The sequence below is a fragment of the Chrysochloris asiatica genome, unplaced genomic scaffold (genome assembly GCF_000296735.1).
Source record: "Chrysochloris asiatica unplaced genomic scaffold, ChrAsi1.0 scaffold00002, whole genome shotgun sequence".
In the NCBI taxonomy this organism is placed as follows: domain Eukaryota; kingdom Metazoa; phylum Chordata; class Mammalia; order Afrosoricida; family Chrysochloridae; genus Chrysochloris; species Chrysochloris asiatica.
Genome location: NW_006408520.1, coordinates 38,350,580 through 38,361,475, shown reverse-complemented (window position 1 = coordinate 38,361,475; position 10,896 = coordinate 38,350,580).

The following is a 10,896-nucleotide window of genomic DNA, read 5'->3' as shown; positions in this document are numbered from 1 at the left end:
TCGACGGCACTTAACAACAACAACAACAACAATGTGAACTGTAAGGTTGATGGTTCAAGCTCACCAGCTACTTCTTGGAAACCCTATACAGGGTTGCTTTGGGTTGCAACCGACTCTAAGGCACTTTACAACAGCAACAATGTGATTATAGGAGTCCTGATGTGGCACTTTGGGTTAACGCGCTAGACTGCAAAGCCATTTGAACTGATTGGTCAGCGGTTCAATCTCACCAGTCACTCCTCGGAAACCCTATACAGGGTCGTTATGGGTCAGAACCGACTCTACAGCACTTAACAACAACAACAATGTTAATATGTGGCACAATAGGGTAAACACTCAACCTCAAGGTAGGTTTGAACTGCAAGGTTGATAGTCCAAACTCACTAGCCACTGCTTGGAAACTCTATACAGGGTTGCTACGAGTCAGAATCGACTTGATAGCACACAACAACAATCTAACTGCTGTTGTGGCACTGGAGGATAAGCACTGGATTACGAACCGAAAGCTCAGTGAATCAAACCTCACGTTGCTCCTTGGAAATTCTGTACAGGGTCTCCGGTGGGATGGAATCAACTTGTCAGCACTTAACAACAACAATATGATGGCTGGAACTACGGTTGCCTTGGCAGGCCAAGACTAAATGATTTTGTGGGACAGACATTCCCCATCACTGCTCTACAGTATACCAAGGCAGGTCTGATAATTCAACCTGATGTACTGTAGGTCATTACACAATCCATGCCTCAGTGAACCAACCAAACTATTAGATACACTCTTAACTTTTTAAACTGAAACATTGAACAAAGAATCTATGTTTAGTGGTCCCATATCAATAAATTCAGACTGATCCAATTTTATGATCCTTCTACTATTTTACACATATTCTCCAGGATTCTGTTTCTACATGTTAGAAAAATTAAGCAGTTCTTTTGAAACGTAGTATACTTCTTTCTGGGTCAGAATTTGTAGTTCACCTTTTGGTACTCATTTGGCAGTTCACCTTTTGAGGCAAAGTTGGCAGTTCAAACCCACCTGCTACTCCTTGGAAACCCTATACAGGGTCACCATGAATCAGAACTGACTTGATGGCACTTAACAATAACAACAACAACAGGTCTGGTTTGTGATGGTTGTGTGCCACTGAGTCAGTTCCAACTCTTAGTGACCCGGTATAGGATTTCTGAGGCTTTAAATCTTTATGGGAATAGTAAGCCTAATCTTTCATCCTTGGAGTGACTATTGTTTTGAAGTGCCGTGGAGTCGGCTCCTACTCATATTGACTCTGTATAGGGTTTCTGAGGAGCAGCTAGTGAGTTTGACTGGTAAATTCAAACTACTGACTTTGTGGTTAGCAGCCTAGCTTGTACTTTACTATGCTATCAAGACTCCTTAACAATAGGTCTAGTAGCAATAATTGGTGGAGGTGTTTCCTGGAAACGTTCAGTAAAGTTTTGCAAGGTATCTGCCTCAAGAGATGCCTCAGGCATCTCAGCAGTTAGAGTTGGGTTAATCTCAGTGAGAGTGGGCAGAGGGGATAATAGCTTTATTGATAATGAATCAGCAGACAAAGATGGTGTAATATATACACAAAGCTGTGATGATAATACTAAGCATTCAAAAGCATTTATTGAATATTAGAGAACAAATGAATTGCACATTTGTTATAGGTTCTGAAAGTTTTAGAAAATAGAAAAAAAAATGCATATTCAGTTTTTGCCCTTCAACTTTTTTTAATTAACTGGAAATGTTTATACTACCATAATGTCAGGTGTCATTGAGTCAGTTCTGACTCATAACAGAATGAAGCACTGCCCGGTCCTCTGCCAGCCTCACAATTGTTGTTACACTGTGCCTATCACTTGTTTGTGCCTTGGCTATACATGTGAATTTATATTTTATTAAAGTCCTTGACAAAATATGAATAGAAGTCACAAGTATGTTAAAATCACAGACATTGTTCTAGGTCAGAAAGCTGCATTTATTCTTTGATACCATGAACTAGCACTTGTTCTCTCATGTCATGCATTTCAGCACTTGGTAATATTCATTTCAACATTTTAATTTGTATATTTTGATATGATTGTGTAATAACTTCATGTGCATAATTCTCATTTTCAAATGATAATGTTAACAGTCTAGCTGAAATCAAGACTTTGAAACTAATCTAGACCAAGGGATGGTGTAGGCATCCAGATACTTGAATGAGTTAATTATAACAATTTTCTATAGTAGCAATTATGATTAAAGCAGAAGGTCTAAATAATTAGCTTTCAGCATGGAAATTTAAACAGAAAATAATTCACAAATTTCCTTATTGTCCTTATTTCTTATTACTATTTATATAATTACGACTTCTAAACTTTTTCTTCAGCCCAAAGTGGAGACTTATATACTCCTAAGGAGCTCTGGTAGTGTAGTGGTTATGAATCAGGCTGTGAACCTTAAGGTCAGCAGCTCAAAACTACCAGCTGTTCCGCGGGAGAAAGATGAGGCTCCCTGTACGGGGTCGCTATGAGTCGGTTCCAACTCCGCGGCACATAACCACCACCACCACTATGTTGTTGCTCTTGTTAAGTGCCATGGAGTCTGTTTTGACTCATAGTGACACTGTATAGGTTTTCTGAGGAATGGTTGGTGTGTTTAAATGGCCAGCCTTGTGGTTAGCAGTCCAGTGCTTATCCTACTATGTTGTTGTTGTTGCTAAATGCTGTTGAGTCGGTACTGACCCATAGTGACCCTCTATAGGGTTTTCAAGGAGCAACTGGTGAGCTTGAACCATAGACCTTATAGTTCAAACTACTTTGCAGTCTGGCACAGACCAGGACCTTTACTATACCTACTAGATATTTCCTTCTAGTTGTTCCATTGCAAATTCACACACATAATCTTGTGGTACATGTCTGCAAATTTTTGTTTTTATAAAAAATTTCTTGTTTCAGTCACCATCATCTACCCAGTTGTCTAAGACAGGAACTTGTATATCACTACAGAGTCATCTCTATGTATTTAGTACTATGATAGAGGTTGAGAATACAAAGCCGATTAAGATACAGGTCGTGCTCTTGAGTAATTATGTTGTTTGTTGTTAAGTACCGTGGAGTCGGTTCTGACTCATAGTGACCCTGCACAGGGTTTCTGAGGCTGCAAATCTTTACGGGAGCAGAAAGCCTCATCTTTCTCCTAGCTATAAAGAAAATAAACCCAAAATTGTAATTACACTTTAATGTGTAAGTGGTAAGAGTGCTACAGAAAAATTCCTTTTACATCAGATTGGTCATTCATTTCCTGGAAAATTCCCAGTGTTGAGTGTTGAAGGATAAATCTTGGACTTCTAAGAATAAATAAAAAAGATGGAACAATCAAAACAAAGGTATAGATGTGTTACAAAATTTAATGTGTTATGTGAGTAATTTTAAAACAAGCAATAAATATGTGTAAAGTATTGTTGTTAGGTGTCATCAAGTTGGTTTGGACTCAAAGTGACCCTATGCACAACAGAACAAAACTGTACCTGGTCCTGCAACATCCTTACAATTGTTGTTATGTTTGAGTCCAGTGTTGCTGCCACTGTGTCAATCAACCTTATTGGAGGTCTTCATCTTTTTTGCTAACCCTCCATCTTACCAAGCATGATGTCCTTCTCCAGGAACTGAGCCCTCCTGACATCATGTCCCAAGTATGAGAGATAAATAGAGAGTATTCTGACTGCACGTCTTCCAAGACAGATATGTTTGTTCTTCTGGCAGTCTCTGGTATTTTCAATATTCTTCTCCAACACAGTCATTCAAATGCATAGATTCTTCCAAAGTCTTATTTATTTATTGTCTAAATTGTGCATACAGATGAGACCATTGAAAATACAGTGGCTTGGGTCAGGTATATCTTAGCCTTCACTCTTTAACACTTTAAAGAGGTCTTTTGCAGCAAATTTGCCTAATGTAATATGTTGTTTGATTTCTTGACTGCTGTGAGTGTTGACTGTGGATCCAAGCAAAATGAAGTCTTTGACAACTCCCATCTTTTCTCCATTTTTCATGATGTTATTTATTGATCCAGTTGTGAGGATTCTCATTTTCTTTATATTGAGTTGCAATCCATACTGACGTCTTTGATCTTCAACAGTATTTCAAGTCCTCTTGGCTTCCAGTAAGTAAGATATATCTGCATAATACAGTTTTTTAATGAACCTTCCTCCAATTCTTATGCCATATTTTGCTTTGTATAATCCATATTCTTCAATTATTTGTTCAGGATACAACCCTGGTATATGTCTTTCCTGAGTTTATACTATTCAATATCCCTTTGTTCTAACAACCACCTCTTGGTCTAAGTACCAGTTTTTCATGAACATAATTTCTGGAATGTCTATTCTTTGCAATGCTTGTTATGATGTTATAACAACAACAGCAAAACAGTGCTGAATGTCTTTGCATGCATTGCCAATAAAACACAAATAAACATCTTTCTGGTATTCTCTGCTTTCAGCCAAGATCCAGCTGACATCGGCAGTGATATCTCTCACCACACATCGTCTTCTGAGTCCAGCTTGAATTTCTAGCAGCTCCCTGTGTAAGGCAGTAGGGGCAGAATATGAAGTTCAATGAATACAAATGGACAAGACCATTGTGGACCTTGAGTACCAAGTCCATAATTTGTGAGCAATGGGGAATTATTGAAATATTTCAAATAGAAGAATGCATGGCTAGACTTGCTTTTACTCATAGACTTGCTTTTACTCACAGACTTGCTTTTACTCATAGATCCACCTGCTTAGTTTTTGGGAGGATGAAGTAGGAAATAATGAGGATTAAAGGGATACCAATTAGAAGACTATTGCTGCAGTTAAGAAAATGGGGTGGAGGGCAGTGATTACTTAGAATAGTGATAGTGAGCAGGTGTTAGATATAAGAAATAAAATTCTAAAAATGAGGTTTTAATCAGATGATGGGTGATGATGAATACAGAGTTAGAAAGACGAAATTTTCTGTTTTAGAGATTGAGGAGACTAGTAGCTTCTATGAAGAAATTAGTACATGCTGATTTGAAAATCACCATTGTTGTTGTTGTTAAGTGTCGTGGAGTAGGTTCTGACTCATAAGGGGCCCTGTATAGGGTTTCCGAGGAGTGTCTCGTGGGATTGAACCATGGGATATCCAATTTCACATATAAAGCAAACACGTGAATATGAAATTCTAAAACTTAAGAGATAAATTAAGGAGGTAGCAACTCCCATTATCAGCACACAGGTGGTCTTTAGTGTCACTGAAGGCAGGGGTGGTGGTCGGGGTAATGTAAAGAGAGAAATAGTTGCTGAGATGCTGACCCTGTGAGAAAATAAGGATCTGGGTAAAAAGGAACCCACATAATATATAAAGAAGGAACTGTCAAGCAGTTATAGAGAAACAGGGAGGGAACAAAGAGCTTGATTACTCACTGAAGAGTTTGCCTTTTTTGTGTGCCTTTGAATCAATTCCAACACATAGAGGCCCTGTGGCCCTGTATAGGGTTTCCAAGAGTGAATGGTAGGTTTGAACTGCTGACTTTGAGGTTAGCAGTCTGCAGCTTATCCTATAGCTAAATTCTATAAATATGTTTACTAAGATATGGCTATTGAATTTGGCATTAAAATTTATAGATGATTTAGATAAGAATAGTTTTAATTGTGAAGGAAGAAATGAAGCTAGATTATAATATTTTACTACATGAATCAGAAATGGATACAGAATGATTATTGAAAAGGCTAGGATGAGAAAAAAAATAAATGAAATGGAATTAGAGGGATTACAATTTATGAGCATCATACATAAAAGGACACAGCTGCTCTTAGGAAACCCTGTATAGGGTCGCTATGAGTCAGAACTAACTCAAAGGCACTGAACAACAACAACAACAACAACAACAACAACAACATGCTTAGAAAAAGGAGTGTCAGTGTGGCTTTGTAGGATAAACACTGGACCACGAGGTCAGTTTCAACTGCAAGGTCAGCAGTTCAAACTCACCAGCAATTCCTCCCCCACCCTATACAAAGTTGCTATGAGCAGGAACCTACTCAACAGCATTTAGCAACAACAATTAAATGCTTAGAAAGGAGACCTGGTGTAGTGCTGTAAGGTAAGCACTGGACTGCCAACTGCATGGTCAGTGGTTCGAATCCAATAGCAGCTCCTCAGAAACACTTATAGGGTGGTCATGAGTCGAACTGCCTAGACGGCACTTAACAACAACAATGACAGTGCTTAGAAAGGGCTTGGGGTGGCTCCATACAATAAGCACCGGACTTCAAACCACAGGGTCAGTGGTTTGAGCTCGCTGCCACTCTGTGGGAGAAGGATCACGCCTTCTGCTTCCGTGAAGGTTTAAAGCTTTGGAAATGCTATGAGTCAAACCGACTCGATGGCACCAAACAACACCCTATACTTTCCTCACGATAGCACTTTTCCTTGTAGCTGTAATTTAACCTTTAGAAAGATACTTATGGCAATAAAGAAGAAGGTAGATTGAAGAAGAGAGATGCCGTGGGCAGTAAAAGGGAGATGGGAGAGAAAACGGTGACGAAAATGATATCATGGTTTTTAGTTTAACTGAATTATAATGGTCATGCTGTTCAAAGGGAAACGTGATGCCCTAAAAGTAGCTATATATGACAAAGGGGATAGGAAGGAATGTGGTGGAGAAGATTATAGGGAAACTGGGAATTTGACTTTAAGGGCCACAGATAGTAGAAATTTCCCTGACGGTGGAGGGAAAATGTCTGGAACCAGGGCCCGAGGAACAGGAGGAGGAGAAAGGGACTGCAAAACAATGGGCCAGTGTCTGGGGCTGAGATTAACCAGGCAGCAATACATCAATTCCTTCCAGGGCTGATCCAGGGATTCCAGAGGGAGAGGGATTGACTCTAACTACAGATGTATGTAAACAGGAAACTTGTAAACCGAGCACTACCTGCATTTCCTTTAAGCAGGAAAATGACATTTAAAAGAGTGGAGGCAACATTTCAGAAATTAGTTTGAATAAGTTCTAATGTCTACTTATGTTTTTGTAATTGTTCATATATCCTGATGGCAACATCTGAATTCATGACCTTTATTTCTACTACCTGAAAGATTAAGGTCAGAAAAGTAGCAGAAATCATTTGTAAGGTAAAAAAGTAGGTTTTTAAAATTTCAACTATGCATTTGTTCTCCTGATACACTTCCCTAAAAATTGCTCTGAGAACTACCAATAAAGAAAGGGTCAATATTAATTACAGTAAGTTTAACGTTCCTGCATGCTGCATGCTGCATGAGGATAATAATAGTCTCTTACCTTCATACTTTTGTATTATGTTAATGATTGTCAGAAAGGCAATGTACCTTCTACCTCTGCCTGAGGTATCTGCATTTTAAGCCAAAATATTTGTGTTTAAATTTCCAATCCAAGAAGAGACCCCTATGAGTCTATTCTGTCTTATGAAGCACTTCATTGTGCCAATGAATGGATTTTCATGTTGTGGTGCAGTCGGATGGACTCCAGTTCTACAGCAGGTGTTCCTTAAAGAGATGCTTTCATACGTTGCTTCCTCACTCTATATAGCTTTGGCAATAGTCCAGTGAGACTGAGAAAATACTCCCAAATTAGGCACGGACTGGTGATAATTGCTAATTATTTAATGTCAATGGGTGAGAAAAGAAAAAAGTCTATGTAATAGCAAGTAGATGGTATGCAAAAGTGCCAACAACACTATCATAGTATTCAACCCATCAGTATTTATAAATAAAGGGCAAATTCAATTAAGCTAAGTAGATGGTTACTTAACAATAGTCAATAAAATACTTCTTTCCTGTATAGTAAATAACGCTTGTATTTAACCACAGCTTAGTATATTCCTATTTTAATGCTAGGGCAGTTTGTTTTCATAGCTTGATCTAAACAGCACTTTATGTTGACACTTCTATTGCGTATTTAATGAACTCATATCAAATATGCATGGCAAATAAATACTATGTTCCTGGTAAACCTTTATTCTTTCCCCACTCTCTTGATCTTTTCAAGTAAAGCAACATCCTTTTCACAATATATTTCTTCTCTCATAAAAATGCGTATCACAACATTGAAACTAAATCTTATTTCAATATTTTTGCAAGACAGAAAAGAAGAATCTAGATCATTATAAGTGCAGACGTGCTGCTGTTTTAAAATACAGCTCTGAACTTGACTTCAGTTTGCCGCTGAGCAGCCAAGTCTACTGAGAAGTATCTTTCTGACAGAAGAGATTAAGTCTTTCTGAAAGTCCTTAATCTGCTGCCCATACGGAAAAGCACTGTGGCAATGCATATGATGTCGCCAATAAGAATCAGGGCTGGCAGTAATGACTGCTCTTAGCTTTATATGCATGAGATCATATAGTAAATGGAGTTGCGACATGGTCCTGTTTCTGGGGGCAGCGGCAAGACAGTGTAAATCTCTCCCCAAAACAATGTAAGTCAGAATTGATGGTAGAAATTAGGGTGGTGGATATGCCTTCACTATCCATGAGGCTAATATCAAATAGTATTACAAGTGACTTGGATTTCAGAGATTTGAAAGAAAGAAACAACTGACAAGTCTCTAAAGCTCCTCTTTATTTCATTTCTTAAAGTCCAAGTGAAAACTGACCAGTGGAAAGAAATAAATGAATAGACAGCACAGTCAATGTACTGCCTTCTGATTCCTGGTCAAGTTCAAGTTAGCTGGTGAATGTTGCCATGAATATCACTTTCGTTGAGGAAGCAGGGAATGGCAATTTGCTCCTCAGGTTTTTAGAACTGACATGCTATTCATCTAAACAGCAAACTAGTGATTTCTTCCTTTCTCTGTAGACAAATAGGAAGATAGAAACTGCTTTGCAATGTTTCTCCTGCCTATAGACAGAGTGTGTGATCTGTATGGGGTTTCCTGGTAATTAAATTGTGTAAAGGATATGAATCCCTCTATTCATATTTGGTTATGTTGAGACCAGAAATAACAAATGTTTGATTCTTTCGTTCAATGGACTTTGAAGTAAATTCTTATTTTTGTTCATCTCCAGCTTTGAGTATTTTTGAAATGCAGCTTTAAAGCTAGCCTTCCTTGTAATTCACTATGGGATGTCTTTATACATTGCTGACAGTGATACAACTCATTTTGGGTGATTAACTTAACCCCCAGTATTGCAACTGTCGTGCTGTATTAGCATATCTTTCAAGGAATAGTTGCAGTGTGAGAAAATTGCCTGTAGGATTATTTGCAACTAGGAACCTGTGAAATGTAAAATAAAATTGAAGACTATAAAGTAAAACATCAAAGCTACCTAAAATATTAATAGCCAGCACTCTAAAAAGTAATTTAGAAGATTGCATGAGATAGTGAAAATTACTAATTTAAAAACTGAGTTAAAAGCATTAAAAAAAATTAACAACAAACAGGCAGCATTTACAACAATGGACAACAGAAATCCATTGCATTCATACTATAAAAGATTAAGATACACTGAAGTCTTATCAACTGAGAGGGTCCAAAGTTCAATGTCTGACCATACTGAATTAGAGAAAAAAAAAAAAAAAAAGCTAGCTGTCATATTCCCCACTTCAAAATTGAATGAAAAACGCAAGGCACTCTTAGTAAAATAATGTAACTGATCTGAAGGAGCATTTTTAATTCTCTCTGGAATTTTGTATCATTGAAGCATTTGTGTTTTAACCCATTCTGGTTCAGAATTGACTATGTTTTAGGCATTTTCAAGTTCAAAGTCAGTTCTTGAGCATTCTCTCATCATTCCTTGACTTTTGTTTTGAGAGTGAAAGTGTCAAGAAACCTTGTGAATCTACTTCTTTGACTTAGAATATAGAATAGGTTTTATAGGCAAAATGCATGCATTTTGTACATATTTGGGTTCAGATGTTGTTCCTGCTACTTTCCAGTTGTGTCATTTTGGGGAAGTTGTTGAAAATCCCTGCAATATCTATCTCAAAGTGTTGCTGAAGATTCCATTAGATAACACTCAAATCTTGCAGCATATTGTTTAGTATACACCAAACACAAAATAACTTGCAGCTGTTTTATGACTCATGATTAAAGACAGCCAATTCTGTGGAAGCTGTCAAGGCCTGTGAAAGATGTATGGTGCTGCAGCTGAAAGTAGTAAGGTAGAGGATGCAAAGACTTTTAATGATACATTTCTATACTGGGCAAAATTCTCTATGCTTTGTTCTGTGATTGATCCAAAGGGAGGAAAAGACTGTGAAAAAGAAGAGGTGGATGGTAGGAGAAGAGAGGAAAGATTATATGTTTCAGTGTTTATACTGGTGTCTCTTTTGGCAAGGAATGCCTACAACATAATTTTTTAAAAAGTTCAAACATTTAAGTAAAAATAAATTATATTTTCAAATATTTCAAGATGTCTGATGAAATGCAGGCACTACTCAGAGCACAAAAGTGAGGTTAGTGTAAGGTTGGAGTCAGTGAGAAGCACGTTAAAGTGTTCCTCTTATAAAGAAATATCATGAGCGGAAGTAAGGAAAGAAAGAAGGAAGAAAAGATAGAAATCACTTTTGTGAAAAAGGTTAAAGAAAAACTTAAAAATGATGGAGGTGATAATAATGGAAATGATATGGTTGTTGTTGTTGTTCAGTGCTGTCCAGTCAGTTCTGACTCATAATGATTCTGTATAGGGTTTCCAAGAACAGCTGGTGGGTTTGTACTACAGACCTTGTGGTTCACAGTCCAGTCCTGATCCTACCAGGAGTTGCCATTTTAGGAATACTGACTAAATGACAAATTCTTAATAGACATTTTAGTTATAGTACCCTTTTTTTCTTGAATTTTGAATAAATAACTTGCTATTTTCATTTTTACAAGAAAACTTCTTCAAAAATATAAAGTGACTTTTCAAGATA